The sequence below is a fragment of the Miscanthus floridulus genome, chromosome 14, assembly GCF_019320115.1.
Source record: "Miscanthus floridulus cultivar M001 chromosome 14, ASM1932011v1, whole genome shotgun sequence".
NCBI lineage: Eukaryota > Viridiplantae > Streptophyta > Magnoliopsida > Poales > Poaceae > Miscanthus > Miscanthus floridulus.
The window spans coordinates 76,134,387-76,151,941 of NC_089593.1; the positions used below are offsets into that span (position 1 = coordinate 76,134,387).

The 17,555-nt window shown below is 46.7% G+C and overlaps 1 long non-coding RNA gene and 2 pseudogenes across 2 annotated transcripts; 1 reads left to right on the plus strand and 2 right to left on the minus strand.

Annotated features, from left to right (window-relative positions):
- Positions 1–4,600: 4,600 nt before the first annotated feature.
- LOC136503782 (uncharacterized) lies at positions 4,601–5,732 on the minus strand (annotated as a pseudogene).
- Positions 5,733–7,753: 2,021 nt separating this feature from the next.
- Positions 7,754–10,295, minus strand: LOC136505915 (cationic amino acid transporter 9, chloroplastic-like; annotated as a pseudogene).
- Positions 10,296–11,600: 1,305 nt separating this feature from the next.
- Positions 11,601–13,127, plus strand: LOC136505655 (uncharacterized). 2 transcript variants are annotated; one of them, XR_010771274.1, is made up of 3 exons: positions 11,601–12,158; positions 12,233–12,284; positions 12,730–13,127. It is a non-coding gene; the product is annotated as an uncharacterized lncRNA (long non-coding RNA). The 2 variants fall into 2 exon arrangements; XR_010771273.1 differs by having other exon boundaries at positions 12,233–13,127.
- Positions 13,128–17,555: the final 4,428 nt, after the last annotated feature.

The window sequence follows — 17,555 nt, forward strand, 5'->3', positions numbered from 1 at the left end:
GGTACTCTTGGAGTGCGTCTCTGGACCGCTAGCCGTCCCCTAGCGAATGGGGCATGGGCCTCCACTCAGACTTACCCGATAACAGCTCACCGAAAGTGCCAACGCTCGTGCCCACCGAGGGTAGCCTGGCACATTCCACCCCTCCTTCCGAGCGAAAAGGAAGCATGAGGGTCGTACAAAAAAGCCAGGGGAACCCCTGACAGACCTCTTGCTCCGTGCAGAGGCTAGGGGGCTCTTCCTGCAACCTTACCAAGACCTAGCGACCCCGGCTCGCACTCAAGGGGGCTCGGCAAGACAACCCCTCCTTCCGAGCGAAAAGGAAGCGTGAGGGTCGTACAAAAAGCCAAGGGAGCTCCTGACGGCCCTCTCACTCCGTGCAGAGGCTAGGGAGCCCTTCCTGCAGATATGCCGAGACCCTACGACCCAGGATCGCACCCAAAGGGGCCTCGGCAAACAAACCCTCACGCGCGAGGGGCGTACAAAAAGCCAGGGGAACCCCTGATGGCCCTCTCGCTCCGTGCAGAGGCTAGGGGGCTCTTCCTGCAACCTTATCGAGACCCAGCGGCCCAGGCTCGCACCCGAATGGGCTCGGCAAACAACCCCTCCATCCAAACGAAAAGGATGTGTGAGGGTCGAACAAAAAAGCCAGGGGACCCCTGACCGCCCTCTCGCTCTAGGCGGAGGCTCGGGGGATCCTCCTGCACCCAAGACAAAGACAAACGACGTAAGCCCACACTAGAAGTTTCGCTACGAATACGATAAAGGGCACCGAGCTCGTTATGGTCCAGGGGTTCGAAGGCTGGCCCCCCTAAGGTTTCGACAGCCACCCCAGGGCAATAGAGTCAGGGACGACTATGGGCGAGCCCACGAATGGCCAAGGCCCAAGCAGACAATCGCTCAGGGCATCCTAAGTCGTGTCCGAGACCGGCAGGGAGGTCTTCGAATGGGATCCCACCGTAGGGAGGCACCGAGCCACCGGGGCCCAGTGAACGGCCTCGGCACCCACTAGAGAAACCCTCCGGTACCCTTGGAGTGTGTCTCCGGACCACTAGCTGTCCCCTAGCAAACGGGGCGTGGGCCTCCACTCAGACTTACCCAATACCAGCTCATCGGAAGTGCCACCGCTCGTGCCCACCGAGGGTAGCCTGGCATATTCCACCCCTCCTTCCGAGCAAAAAGGAAGCATGAGGGCCGCACAAAAAATCAGGGGCACCCCTGACCACCCTCTTGCTTCGTGCAGAGGCTCGGGGGCTCTCCCTGCGACCTTACCGAAACCCCACGACCCCAACTCGCACTTGTGGGCTTGGCAAATACGATAAAAACTCCTCGCTCAAAACACGAAAAAAGCCCCTGGAGGAGTGACTCCACTCCTCCAGGGCCTCAGGGGCTACACCCGGCGGGTGCGCTCGCACGCACCCATCAAAACCTCAAGAAGCAAAACACAATCCCTACGGGAGCGGCTGCAAGCCAAGTCTCGACAAACCCTCAGGGAGAGTGCACGCACTCCCCCTAAGGCTCGGGGGCTACTGTCGGGTACCATAGAACGGGGTACCCCGAGCGTACACCAAAAGAGTCACTTAAATCCCATCAACAACGAAGCCAGAAGGTAAGCCATGGGTTCATCGCTGGCCCTGTCTGAGCCCACCAGCTCTCCGCCTCGCCTGAGGCCTCGCACGGGAGGTCTCGACGTCCTGACGAAATCTCCACCTCGTGCGAGGCCTCTCGCGAAAGGCCTCGGTAAGGAGCCCAATCTCTGTCTCACCCGAGGCCCTGTGCGTACAGCCTCGAATGAGACATCTATTCTCCGTATCGCTCGAGGCCGGCTTGTCAACAACCCGTCGCTCCCGCCTCGACCAGTCTTCCTGACAGCATGTCACGTCTTATTAATGCGTCAACCACCCCCGCAATCTCAGCTGGACGATGGCTCAACACTATGGAGTGGCCGACGGGACAAGAAGTCGCATCAGCGCCATACCGGCTGAGACGGGGCACGGCGGGGATTACCGGCCACTGTATTCTGGCGCTGTGCCCACGATCAGCGCCCGCGCTGTGCCCACGATCAGCGCCCGCACTGTGCCCCGCAATCCCCGCCCCGAAGACAACGCGGCATGGGAAGCTTGGCCTAAGTCATCATCGCCTCCGAACCAGTGTACCAGATCGATCGCTCCCTCTAGGCCTCGGCACTCTACGCCAGGGTCTCGGCTATCTTGAGATTCACGTCTACCGAGACCCCCCACCGTGGTTCGGCCTCGGCACCAACTGAGCCTCGACCTCGCGCGCAGTCCACCCACAGCGACCGCACGCTGACCATCGCGCCCGCTTCGAGGCAGCCCTAGAGCTCCCATGATGCATAGGATCGGATGTGACCAACACGTCGCCCCAGCGCTCCAAGGACGGACCACTCCGACAACCACACCGCCACAAGAACAGGCTACAGGGCTCGGACACGCCGCCTCTGTTCACATGACGCCATATAGTTAGCACATGTACTACCCTTGTCCACCCTTCAAACTATAAAAGGAAAGGACTTGGGCCATTTCTAGGGGGGAGAGACGAAGAACAACACCCGATAACACGCACACTTCCCTGCCGCCTGAGAGCAACGTCTCAAGCAGCCACATCACTCCCCGCCGAGACCTGGGACTAGTTCCCTCTCTCACCTGGCTTGTAACCCCCTACTACAAGCACTTCGGTGCAAGGAATACAAGATCGATCCCTCAGACTGGACGTAGGGCACCAATTGCCTGAACTAGTATAAGCCTTGTGTCTCTTTGCATCACTATCCGGGATTGGGAACATGCAGCACAAATTCACTGGTTGGTTGAGGATCCCCCGGTCCAAAACACTGACACTTTGCCTGAATCAGTATAAACCTCTTGTGTTCCTCTTGCATCACCATCCGGAATAGGAGCATGTGGCTACAAATTTACTTGCTGGTTAAGACCGGCTGGTCCAAACACCGACACAAAGCTCACCATTGAGGAAGGCGTTCTTGACATCCAACTGAGAAATTGACCACTGACGAATGGATGCAACAGCGAGAAGAGTCCGAACAGTGGTCATATGAGCAATAGGAGCAAAGGTCTCCTCGTAGTCAATGCCGTACTCCTGCTCGAAACCACGCGCCACAAGGCGAGCCTTGTAGTGCTCAAGAGAGCCATCCGAGCGGGTCTTGACCTTATAGACCCACTTGCAAGTGATAGAAGTGACATGAGGTGGCAAAGGAATGAGATCCCAGGTGCTAGTACGCTCAAGGGCAACAATCTCCTCAGCCATAGCATGCTTCCACTCCAGGTGGGAAGCAGCATCCCGATAGGTCGTGGGCTCGGCCAAGACAGTAGCAGTGAAGCCAAGTCTGTCGGGAGAACGAAGGGTGCTGCGGTCACGAAGAGCATAACGAGGAGGAGACTCAGGAAGAGGTCCAAGGATAGATGGGGAGGAGTCAAGGGGTGGTGCAGGGCGTGGCCGATGAGTCTAGTAGTGAGTGATCTCATGTGAAGGACGCAAAGAGGATGGTGGAGGAGAGACCGGCGGGGGAGAGGTCGGTGGTGAGGTAGATGGTGGTGGAAGTGGCGAGGTAGAATGAGGTGGAGTCGAAGAGGGAGGAGGAGGTGGTGGTGATGAAGAGGACAGCGGAAGATACCACTAAGGTAAAGTGGGGAACGAGAGGGACTCAACGATATTAGGATGGCCAGAAGGGGAATGAGGATAGTAAGGTCGGGATTCATCAAAGGTGACATCTCAAGAAATCCTCATCCGCCTAACAACAGGGTCATAGCAGCGATAGCCCTTGTGTTCCATACTGTACCCAAGGAAAACACACTCAACAGACTGGGCAGTGAGTTTGGTGCGCTCACAAGGAGGAACGAGAAGACACACCCAAAACAACGAAGATGGCTATAGAACGGAGGGGTGCCAAAAAGATGCTCATAGGGGGTGCAACCCTTAAGGGAAGTAGAGGATTGGCGATTTATGAGGAAAACAGCCGTAGAAACCGCCTCAACCCAGAAATGAGGAGCAAGTGCAGAAGGGATCAAAAGAGCACGAGCAGTCTCAAGAATGTGGCGATGCTTGCGCTCAGCAACACCATTCTGAGCATGAGCACCAGGACAGGAAAATTGGGCAAGAGTACCTTGCGCAGCGAGGTAGGAGCGATGAGCAGTGGAGATGTACTCACCAGCTGAATCCACGTGAAATATCCAAATGGGAGAGTTATACTGGGTGCGGATCATGGTAGCAAATTGCTGGTAAATAGAAAGAAATTGCCCTCGAGAGGACATCAAATAAATCCAAGTGAATCTCAAATAGTCATCAATGAAAAGAACATAATATGATTGCCCTCCTTTTGAAGTTAAGGGTGCAGGACCCCATACACCAAAGTGAACAAGATCAAAAGGTCTCTCGGAGCTAGACTCACTAGAGGGATAGGGGAGTTGCAACTGTTTTCCAAGTTTACAACCCATACAATGTAGAGCAGTGTCTCAGAAACAGGACCGAATAAAAAGAGGCAGATTAGAAGTAGAAAGAGAGGGGAGGTGTGTGGCATGAGGTGTCATATGAAAAGAGGCACCAAAGTCGAGAAACCAAGGGGATGATATACCTAAAGGAGGAGGAGGGGTGGAGCTAGAAGCCTGAGTTGTGGTCCCGTGAGCAAAGGCCTGAGTTGTAGTCCCGTGAGCAGAGGACTGAGCTACAGTAGTGAGGCGACGAAACAGGGCAAGAACCTCCTGCTCCGCTGTAGACACAGAGCGTGTGCCCTGCGAAGTAGAGGAGGAACCCCTAGAGCCCTGAGAGTGGCGTCTATCACGACGTCCGTATCGGTTGCGCTGCTTCTTGCGACAATCCTTCTCCTTATGGCCATAGAGCTTGCAGTGGCCACACTGCACACCAGAAGGTACCCTCGCCCCCATCGGAGACTGGGATAGAGGTGGAGAGACCGGTGGAGGTGTGGCCACTAGAACGGAGGGCTGCGGTAGAGCACGACTCACACCGCTAGCTCGAAGACGGGTCTCCTCAGCTCGTAGCTCAGGCATCGCCTCTGCAAGCGATGGGCGCGGACGATGGGTCAGTAGCTATGTCCGAACAGTCTCGAACTTCGGACGCAGCTGAGAGAGGAACTCGTGGAGACGATGTGTGTCTCTCTGGTCCCGGTGATGGTCACAACACTGACAAGTACCACCACCGCAGAACTCAGCACCCAAACCGTCGAGACGATGCCAGACGTTTGTCATCTGACGGTGAAAGTCCTCAACTGTAGAATCAAGCTGACGAAGTGACTGAGCCTCCTCAACAACAGCAAGGTACATCGCTTCGTTACGTATCTCGTAACTACGACGGAGGTGATCTCACATGAGTTGTGAAGTGGCAAGACCTCTGAGGGACCGTGCAAGATCGACCTCCATGCTGGCAAGTAAGATGGCCTTAGCAGACTTCTCGCGCAGCCAAGTCTCATAGACACTAAGATCAGACTGATAGCTCTCCATTTGAGCCTCAAATGCATCCAGTAAGGAGGTCTTGGCATCATCATCAGCATTGGGTGGGTAGGTGGGTGACGTAGGAAGAACAGGACAGGGAGGATAGACCCGCTCCCCCGTGAGATAGCCCCATAAGAGTTGCCCATCCATGTGGACTTCAGGATGAAAAACAAAATCACCCCAGTTGGTGCCATTGAAGATGACAGGACACCGAGGGACAGGAATGGCACCAGGCTGAGTGCGACAAGGGGACGCCATAAGAGAAGCAAGGAACTGCTGTTGTTCTCTTCTTTTTTTTTGCAAGCAGGGAAGCAGAGCGCACGCGTCGAAGAGGGCCGCAGCGCAGAAAAGAGGGAGGCGAGGCAGAGCCGAGCGATAAGGTAGAGGCGGAGGCAGGCATGCCGGAGAGGAAGGGTGCCCGAGCGGAGAGGAGCTGGGTTGCGGATGCGGAGAGCCGAGGGCGAGCGGGCTCGAGGCCGCGGGCACGCGCAGGCGAGCGCGGCTCGCAACGAGTGGGCTCGAGGCCGCGGGCAGGAGAGGAAGGGCGCCCCTTGGGCGCAGAGAGGAGCCGGGCTGTGGAGGGGCGCAGATGGGCGTCACGCCGCGCGAGCCGCACGGGGAACCGAATCGCCGGCTGCTGAGAAGGTGAGGATCGAAACCCTAGCTCTGATACCATGTTAGAATAAGTGGCCAACCAGATTCTATTCCAGGCCCAAAGGGGCAAGTATACATGTGTGTACATAAGCAAAGAGATCCTCCAAGTAGAGAGAAAATACAAATACATCTTATATATCTAACATCTTATACATTGTTCTGTAACTGTTTTTACAAGGAACCTCTACATGATGGCAAAATAAGCACTTCTTACAGGGGACAAACTAAATGGTTGGATCAATCACTAGCGCTCACTGACAGCAACTGGTAGGTGCTTACTAGCAGTTGGCCCTGTTTTTTCTATGCAAACTCTTTCATATTATTGTTGGAGATGCTAATATATAGTCTATAGACATGCATATATGAGCTTTTTTAAAAAAAAAGACATGCTTAATCATCAAGAGACTGAGTTAAAATTATAGAGTTTAGCTTTGAAGAATGAAGGTATTTTGACGAACTTTAAACATCCATAAGAAATAGTAAAATCACCCTTTTAAGCTGAATTGACGCCTTTACACTACTTATGCAGATTTATGCATGGGTTGTAACCAAATGCTCACATTCTTTTTGTTTAAGACAGGAAAATAGTTGTTGGATATAATCCGTTACTTGTTTGCAATGGTGAGGAAACATCAGAAACCACAAAGTTCTCTGTGCCAATTCAACGCATTTTTGCAAAATATGAAGTGGTGACTTGTGTTCTCTTCGTTGATGGCATTTGTCTTTTTCAAATCAATGATTGCTATAACTTAGTTCCCTCTATACGATACAGAATGCATACATAAGCATGGGTGGGTTTTGTGGTTACTTCCACCGAGACAACTCGACACTGTACATTGGACATCCCAGGAGCCCTGGTGGTGACCAAACAAGTGTAGATGGTTTTTTCTTGCACAGAGTTAGACCCCTCGAGATGGTGAGTTTATGACTCTACGCGACACTTTCCCTTCTTTATCCCAATATCAATACGAAACAATTAAATTTCCATTTGATTTTCATTTGGCAAAATGTGGCAGGAGTCAATGCTGATAAATGTAGAAGGCAAGTTGGTTCAGAGATCTGTTGTTCAGCAGCATGGAACGGGAGCCATGTGAACATCATGACTTTCAGTCCACATTACGTTGTATTGGATTCATTCGGTTAAAAAAAAATGCATTGGATTTGTTTGTCACTTCGCCTGTTTCAACATGTTTGATTTTGTAGTAAGGAACTTTAGGTAGCCTTAAACATTTACAAACAAACAAGAGTTCACTATCAAATAGAGTGCTGCCCAAACAGGGCACGAGCAGTTTACATTCTTTTTCGAGTATCTGCTGGTGCTGTGCCAGTAGATCTATCAACAGAAGTCTCAACCACAGTCAATTTGTTTCATAAGTTTTAGATAATGGTTGCAAGGCTGTAACTATCGTTTTCATTATTCCTAAGGCCCAAACTATTCCATTTTCTTTTAGCTTTTACCAAAAAAAAAAAAACCAACTAAAGTCAGAACTCAGAAGGGACGACGGCAGGGCACTTTGATATCAAATGTTCACAATATACTTTTCTCAAAAAGAAAAGGAAAATAAACTGTTCACAATATATAGACAGAATTATTTATAGCGCATGACAATGAGTTGTTACAAACAATGCACCCGCAGTTCTTTATTTTCATTTCCCTTTTTACAAGGTCTATGCACTTGGCATGCTCCTTGACGAATGGTATGGTGGACACTACAACATCTCATTCTACAGGCTAAGAAATTTACTGTCTAAATAGGAGTATACTAAGCGTAACTACACAGTATGCACTGTGCAATAGTTAACAGGTCGATGACGGTGGTATCGTACAGTATTTTCAAAGAACTTGGAGGCTGGCCATAGCTCATCTGCTCATGGGGCCTCAGAAGGAATGCCGTGGTAACCAATAGTAGAGTGTTCTGAGCTGGAAGGAACAGCATTGTACTGACCATAGCCAGCATAAACTCCCAAAGCGATGAGACTAAGGATGACAAATCTATACCAAGCTTCTTCATGTTGCTAAACAAACTGTCATTGTCATCAGTCGCGGGAATTTGGTGGTAAATATTTGTTAGCAAGGCAAAACCATAAAGGAATTTTTTTTTCAGTATTGAAATCTGTGAGTGGAATCAACATAGAGCAGCGCAAACCTGAGCAAACAGGACCATGTTGAAGAAAACAGATAATGGGAACCAATGGTACCCCAGGACATGAAAAGCCAGGTGGATCCACATAGACCTGGACAGGAAAGTTTTAAGAAAACAATGTAAGTTGAGGCTGAGCATCAGTGCGTCTAAATATTTAGTAGCATGATATGCAACATGAAACAATGGATTGCACGCATACAGAATTATGTGGGTACGCAGTAAGTAGGCCAGATAGACATAAATGAAATTTACCTGACGGAACTGGAGAGCAAAACTGGCAGCAACAGCTATCACAAAAGCTACTACCATAAAGGCTATAGCACAGTTAAAGCGATAGCAAAGTCCCACTATAAAATCACAAAGAGCAACTATGACAAGACATAGAACACCCTCTTGCCGGATTGACATACTTCCAAGGGAGAGACGACTAGTTCCTTTGTCATTCCATCTTAGTGTGATCACACAAGCTGATACAACTGAATAACCAGTCTGCTCCCAGAAAGAAATGGGGGGGGGGAGTAGGGAGTAGCAGTTACATGCGACTGTTCAATGATGAGACCAAGCCGTTGTAGTTCAAATATTTACTGAAGTTTCCATACCAGAGTGCCAACAGAAAGAATATGAGAGAGCATAGTCACATTAAAGAGGCCTGCCATGACTGCCGCAACACAACCAACCCAAATCTGCCATTGTAGAGGAATATGCCTCGTTGGGTGTACTTTAGCAAATACTGAAGGTAGCAGCCCATCCCTTCCAAGTCCAAGATACAAACACGACTGATTACAATTAAGGATGTAATGCTCATCAAGTAGATCAATTTGATTAAGTGAAACCTACCAGTATGACCAGCCATACATAGTCAAGTTAGAAGGTATTACCTGAACATACAAGCCAATAAGAAATGTTGTAGTAAGTCCAGCAACAGCTCCAATGCTGATCAATACAGTAACAAATTTCAGGCCCTTAGCAGCAAAAGCCTCAGCCAAAGGAGCGTCTTTACATACATGCTAGAAGGCTTCCTAGTATACCAATGGGCAAGTCCCTCTGGAAAGTTTTGTTTGCATGAGCAGAAGAAGTTAGAATGCATTTCACACTATTGTAATCTATAGACTAAATACTGATATCCACTAAGCAATAGCATATGGCCATAAAAAGACAAGGCAATAAATCCAGAATATGCATTACCTGTGGCCTTTTGGCTTCCTCAGCAGAATTAGCAACCGCATCTAATCCAACATATGCAAAAAATACTACTGTGGCTCCAGTCACTACAGATTTGAAACCATTTGGCATAAATGGTGACCAGTTTGATACATCCACCTCAAACACACCAGCAAATACAACGAATATAACAATGATTATCTGCATTTGGAAACAGGTGCATCAGTCCAAAGTAATAAGCAGCATTACATATGCCTTCTACCCCACAAACATGAAAAACTAAATCTCGAGAAGCATATCACCTAACATTAAAAGGCAATTCTTTCTGCAAGCACAAAAACTCTTATAATAAAACAACTAGTATCATATGGAAAAGCTCACTTAGCCACCTACCTAACAATGTTGTTACAGGAAAATATCGGCTAGCCAATTCACCAATGAGCAAGTTCAAGTTGCAGCAAACACAAAACCCAGTATGAGCATGTAAGCAATCTTACCTCCAATGTTGTCATAAACGTGTTCACTGCCGATGACTCTTTGACACCATAGCAGAGAATCACAGTTAAGATGATGAGAAGAATGGGGGCCAATATATTAATTGATACGACACCACTGAAAAACTCCACCCCATGCCCTATCCAGCTTGGAATTTGGCCCTCCAAGAACGGGATTAGCTCCAAGAATTGGATAAAGTAGCTTGCTAAGCTACGAGCAATGCTTGCTGCGCTGATATGGTAATCCACCATCAACTGAGTGAAGACCAAGAAAGCGGTGATCTCATTGAACGCTGCATATGTGTACAAGTATGCTCCTCCAACCATAGCAGGGAACCGAGATGCGAGTTCAGCATAGCACAATGCATTGAGCACACACGCAGCTCCAGCAAGAACAAAACTGATTATAACGCCTGTTATATATACCCTCACGTTAGTTTCAGTTCCACAGAAACGAAACAAAGGAGGACACACTACGTATAGGCAAATAAAGCAACACTTCAGTTGGAGCATTTGAAGTATCAAAACAATCGAGTACTTCCGTAACGCGTGAACGATCCCCCAAAATCACTGCATCATTGCACTGCTTCTACTTAGCCATGAAACCAACAAGCTGTTGCTTGCTCCCACTGTAAACATTATACTGCAAGCAAATGTCGGCATGGATCGAGCAGCAGTGTTTGGTTTCGATTCAAAGTAGTATGGGGCTGTAGGGTTGACCTGGGCCGGCGTCGCGGGCGACGGTGCCAGTAACGACGAATATGCCGGCGCCGATGGACGCACCGATCCCGAGAAGCACGAGCTCAAGGACGCCGAGCTGCCGCACGAGGCCCTCGCCGGTGGCAGCGGCAGCGGAGCCGTGGGCGCCGAGAGGCTTGCGGCGGAGCGCAGAAGCCAGAGAGGAAGGGCGGCCGGCGGTGAAGGGCCTGTGGTCTTGGGCTCCCTCCCTGGCGTCTGAGGCTCTGAGCAGGAGGGGAGGGAGGGAGGAGCTGGGCTGTATCTTTGGGCCTAATTCTTTTGCTACCTCACGCCACATAGCATTTCGTTTGTATTTATTAATAATTATCTAATCGTTGACTAATTAGACTCAAAATGTTCTTCTCGTAAAGTATAACTAAACTGTGCAATTAATTTTTGATTTCGTCAACATTTAGTACTCCATACGTATACCGCAAGTTTGATGTGACGAAGAATCTTTTTTTTACATAGTGCCAAAGTTTGGATTTTGATGAAACTAAACCTGGCCTCAATTGGTTTTTGTTTTTCACGAGAGATCTTGATATCCCTCTAAAAAAAAATTTTAAAAAAAACGAGAGATCTTGATAGTATTAAACACCGAATGAGCTTGACTCACTCCCCTAAAAAAAACCTTTAGGTTGACACCTAATCCACGTGACATTCAAAACCTTTGTGAATTGCTTCGATTCATGTGTTTTCCTCTCTCTTTTTTTTCTTTTCCAGCCTTTGTGAGATGCTATTTATACCCGGGAGAATATGTAGTGTAAACTCATCACCAGATGCAAACATGCAAACTTGTATCCAGCGCCGTCGGATGTGTGATCTACGGCCTAGACAGTTCCATGCTACATTTTCATTTCCCTCCCCGCACTGCCTCGTCACCCTTCACTATTAGACCCCTGAACAAGGTTGAGTGTGCCGGTAGGTCCATTCCAATCGTTCCCCATCCGAGAAAGAGTCGGGAGCCATGGCGGCGGCAGGTCCAGTACCCACCGCCTCCAGGCGGCCTGCTGCCGACAGACGGGACCATCTCCGTCACCACGTCCTTCTTCCGCGCGAGCTCCTCCCTACCGCGCCACAGTCGCGGCACGCCGTCGATAGACGGTCTCGGCTCCATCGTCGCCTCCCTCCTCAACCTGGCATCGCCTAGTGCTCTGCCAGGGCCGCTCCTCCGTGCCGTTGTGTGCCCCTCATCGAATTCTCAACCTGGCATCGCCCAGCGCCCGTGCGGCTCCTGCTTCTCCAGGCAGCGAGACGTCGTTGTCCTGGCCTGGCCCTGAGGCCCTACGGTTCTTCCTCCTCTGTCATTAATTATTTACTGCGACATCATTAGCCAGCCTCATATGCTTACTATTCATTAATTAAGTATTTGAACATCTTGCTCTCGCTCGGGCACATGTTGTGATGGCTGTCAGGAGACCAAGGTGGCACAAGAGTTGATTCAGAAGTGTCAGAACGAAAATTCAGAAACAGGAAGACCACTCAATGCTGAGGTAATTTTGAAAATACTTGGTGTGCAGCCCTGGATGATGAATGAGCCCGTTTAACTTGATTTTTTTTTTTATAGTTCGAGGGCATTAGCACGCCTGCGGCCAGCATCAGCTTTTCTAGATTGAATGGTACGTTACATGCTCTTTTTCGATCTAGAAATGGCTCTGAAGTCTGAACTGGAATCATTTTTAATTGGTGCTGAGTATAAGTTAATTGGTGGGAATAACGAATGCAACTTGAAACAAGTGATCAGTACTAGTCAGCAAGCAGATCTACCACGAACTGCACAGGCACATCAGATATGTTTATTTCAATCTTCCATTGCCTGGACCTCTGCTAATGAAGACTTGTAAAATTTTACAGTATTTGTCCCCTCTATGTCCATGGACTGCATGAGTTGTGTATTTATTTCAGATTCATGCGGCTAAAAATTCTAGAAAAGCTCAGTTGAAAATATATGCTGAGTATAAGTGCAAACTCTTGACTAATAAATTTTCCAAGTTTTTTCATGTACGTGAAAAATCCAAGTGCAATTCTTGTATCGATTACACATCTTATTTTCTTCTGTATTAGATAGTAACCGGCAAAGAGGATGTCTTTCCCTTTTGGCGTCATCCTCGTGGAGTTGATTACTAAAAGGTTGCCACCAGTTTAGTCATGTCAGGCTTGATGACACATTAGTTGGTTAGGTCAGTCCATCAGAAACAAGTTCATGACAGGAGGACAGGAGGACACCTGCTGTTATGAGATCGAGCTTGGAATCTGGTGAGTCAGTTGGACAGCCTGAGAAGAACGTACACAGTAGAGTCGGTTGGATTGAGCTTCGAAGAAATAATGTCTTTTGCTTTTGTTCTGAAATTTGTAAGATTTAGTATACTGAATACTGGTGGTATAAGCTGTAATATACACATTGTATAGACAAAGCTCAGATGGAACTAATGCATGTATAGACATAGCAATTGGCAGTGCTATCAGAGTTTATTGCCCATGTAGGTAATGACAAGCAGAATACTCAGACAGCACAAACAAACTCAATTATTCTGTTACATGATCTCAGAGCACAAACTCTAGAGATTAGGACTCGTGGTATATACCAGAAACACACAAGTATTGACCCAACGTACATTCTTATACAGATCCCCATTGTACCAAAACTAGAAAACAGCAAGTATAAAAAAATTGGTAGAAAAAATTATCTGAGTCACGCTCAGTGTATAAAACACTAATATCACAACATTACACCATGTGAGGGCATCATACGATACATAAAGTCAATCCTAAAAGGAATTGCTATTATACGTCTAATTAGTTTTCACCAAGTGCCACTTTTTGATCATAACATCAGCATCCATCTTCATCTTAGTTCATCATGAATAGTTGTTACCATCCCTTTTATTCTTGAAATTTAATCATGGCCTCAAACCCACACCTCAGAGGCTTCTGATCCTTTCCCCCTTTGTGTTTAAAGTCTGCCATTTGTTTCTCCTTCGTCCAGCTTTGAGTGCTTGACCAACCATGACATTTTTTTTGTTTCCCTATAAGAAAAGGTAAAAAAGATAAAAAAATTGTGAAAAATATGATTAAAAATGAGCTCATCACAGCACATGCACAAGTATTCTCAGCACACTTCAGAACTCCAAAACTACTAACTGCATGAATTAGAAATAAATATACTTCATATCTTTGTTTCTCGGAAACCATCTGAGAAACAGCTTTTTAATATTGACCGTGGTAGGCATGAGTCCATCTTTATCATCAAATCTCCATGGTTATCCTGTATCATCAACTCTCCGTGGTTGGCATTAAGCTATTAAAATGGTTTTGCCATCTGAGAGTACATGGCTTGTTAATATTAGAGTAAAATGCACCCAGAGTCCTTAAACTTTTTGGGTTTTCCCATCTGGGTTCTTAAACTAAAAAAGCGACTATCTGGGTCCCTGAACTATTGTCACCGTGCACCAATGGTCTAAAACCTGCCATGTCAGCACTAACATCTAACGTGGCAGTGCCAGAGTGACAGCTGGACGACGTGGCCATACTACCTTCTAAAACAAACCCTGCCACGTACTCTTACTCCCAAGTCCCTCCTCTCCATCCGGGCGGCGTCGGGGCGGGCCACGAAGGTGCCGTCGCCCTTGCAGGTCCGCAACCATGGAAGCAATGCAGCCTTACAAATAAGATCTAAACCGATAACTAGCTTATATCAAGCGTGCAAGAGTTCGGACCCAACCGATGCAGCCGTACAAATAAGATATAAACCGTGGCAATACTTACAAGCAAACCGAAAGTCGGACCCAACCGATGTAGCCCTGCTTGTTTGAAGATCTCGCCGGAATCTACTCTACTCCTACTCCTAAGGGTTTGTTGGCCGGAGCCGAAAAGGGTTGTTGTATTGATTTGTGAATAATCTTTACAATAGTCGGGGCCTTATTATTTATAGCCCGAGACAAGTCCTAGCTAAACACGACTTGGTTACACGTATTAGGAAAAAAGATAACTTGGACTCCAATCTTTCCCTTCCAACGGAGTCCGACACGTCATTGGCTTCTCCGACCTTGGAATGAGTCGATCTTGCTGACGCAATCCTCTTCTGTCGATCCTTTTCCATATTAGCCGATCCTTCCAAAATCGGCCTTTTGAGTCTGACACCTGGGCCCATAGATGCAAATCTTTTCTGCCAAAATTTGGTGTCAACAAAGGTTTCAATGACATTTTCCTGACACATTACACAATGATACCCTTCCTCCAGGTGCTTATATCTTCTTCGCAGCATGTCTCTGGTGTTTATTCTGTCCTTGAGTAGCAACCAAGCAAACAATTTAATCCTCGGCATAGTCTTGGCCCTCCAGATCCACCGAAAAGGTGCAGGGGCAACTGTGTCATTAAAGTGTTGCTTATAGTTTTGACTTGATTTGTATAGGACACTATTCCAAGGCCCTGTTTAGTTGTACCCCAAAATGCCAAATTTTTCAAGATTCTCCGTCACATCGAATCTTTGGACGCATGCATGAAGCATTAAATATAAATAAAAAATAAAACTAATTACACAGTTTAGACGAAATCCACGAGACGAATCTTTTAAGCCTAATTAGACTATGATTGGACACTAATTGCCAAATAACAACGAAAATGCTATAGTAGCGTTTTGCCAAAAATTTTGGCATCCAAACTGGCCCCAATTACAAATCCAGAGATCATCTTGATAATTCTCTGACCTGAAGAATTCAAGCTCATCACTGAAAACCAAAAATTCATTATATGCTGGTCTTGACATTGGCAGTCTGAAAGTGTCAAGAATATTAGCTGCAGCTAAACAGGCTTTCAGTGATATGTTTGTGTTTCTTGCATAAGAATAGAGATTAGGAAACCTTGCTGAGAAAGGTTGTTGCATTAACTGATCATTCCACACACTCACTGAGTCAGCCATTCCACACACATTAACTGATTGCAGCCTCCAACGGACATGCGAGCTCTCTTGGGTGCACGAGGCATCTATAGAATTTAGAGTTTAGTTAGAAAGAAGCAATATTTTATAATAGAATGCGAGAGAAGAGCATCAAAGTTTAGCAAATTAACAAGATCAAGACGGAAAGCAAGAAACAAGTGAAGCAAAGAACACTAGAATGGCCATTCTAACTAGGCTTGCGTCCTACAGTCAACAGTGAGCTGATACCAATCTGTCACACCCATTTTTAAGAACAAAAGTGGATGCATAAAAATCCTTATGTGCACCCCTGGAATGGTCGCACACATAAGTTGACAAATTATAAATAGTATCACCACAATGTTTATTACATAACGAACCAATAATCAAACATAGTCTTTAACACATAAATAGTAGATACTATGATAACTCTCTTGCGGAAGCCCAAGCACAGGGACGTCAACTGGTTGACACCAAACCTAGTACTCTTGACGATAGTCTTCACACCAATCCTGATCTGTTACCCATTCGGGATTTTCCAAAAGAATGTAAAAGCAAGGCATAAGTACATGTCGTACTTAACAAGAATAGCTAGGGGTTCATGAGGCTCAATAAGCTGACACTGGTTGAACTGCAAGTAGCTTTTAGTGTATGATCAAGTTTAGCGTTTATTAGCAACAAGGTAGTACCATAATTCCCATTACACATGACCATTATACTTAAGACAACAATTAGCTTAAAGAAGACTTAGTAAAGCACAATTAAACAAGAGCTCATTTATGGTGTAAGAATCCCTTGGCAGCTCGTGACCGTGAGCACGGCTAGTATACCAGTTTATTAACTCTGCGCAGAGGTGTACACTTTCACTGTGAGTCATGTTTCCCAAATGAGTGGGTGGATCAATCCCAAAACACCGAGAACCATATAAAGCTACTCAGAAGTTCGTCTAACCGGGAAGGGCCATAGGGTCATCGGATATAGGAACCCCCCTTCCAATAAAAGGCCGCTTCCATAGCAAGGCACAACAGGACAGAGGTTGTCCTATACCCAACTCGCAGTATCCTCTAAGCCAGCTAGAAAAGGTCTCCCAAGCAACTAAAGCCAGAGCCATGTGGCCCTCACAGCTGTACTATAAGTCCCAGATGATCACTTACAAACAAGTCCTTGAGGAGAGGGAATTAAACCCTCCTGTTATTGCTAACAAGTCATCTTAAATGGTTTAAAGCTCAATTATCAGTCAAGTATCAGGATCATGGTTATTGTTTAGCACTAGCAACACTACCTAAATGCATATTCCCAGGTTTCAAGGTATTCAAGATCAAATTCTAGGAGTTCCTACACATGGTATCAAAGTAGACACATGCACATGAATTTTAGTGTATCTCATGAATAGGACAACAAGGAAGGTCCCAAACTATACTTGCCTTGATCAAAGGGCTCCTGAAGATCCTGCTGGTCTTGCTGGTCATAGTTGAATTCTTGATCACCAACGAAAACCTCACCGTCAATACTCGATCAACAACACCAAGCAGCAACATACAATCATCCGAGCAATCACACACGAAGCAAACAAATAGATTTAATTAGAACAGTACACCAACAGAGACAAACAGTTTTGAAAAGTTTATAAAACTATTCTACTCGTTGCTATGATCACACATACGCGAATATCACGAAAAACGGAGCTATAACGAGAAAGTTATGGTTAAAGCAAGTTTTCCTATTAAAGAAATAGATTAAATATAAACTCGAATTTTAAAGTTCAAAAACATGATGACAAATTATATGAATAGATAGATCTCGAAAAGACGAATCTAACGCAACTTGAACGGATCAATTTGGAGTTAAAACGAAGAAGTTATAAGCAATTAAAGGCAGTGGCAAAACTGTAATTAATCAGAACTTCTATTTGAATCTGCAAATTGGAAAATACGTTTTCAAAACGAGAAAACGTATTCACTGGAAGACACTTTGG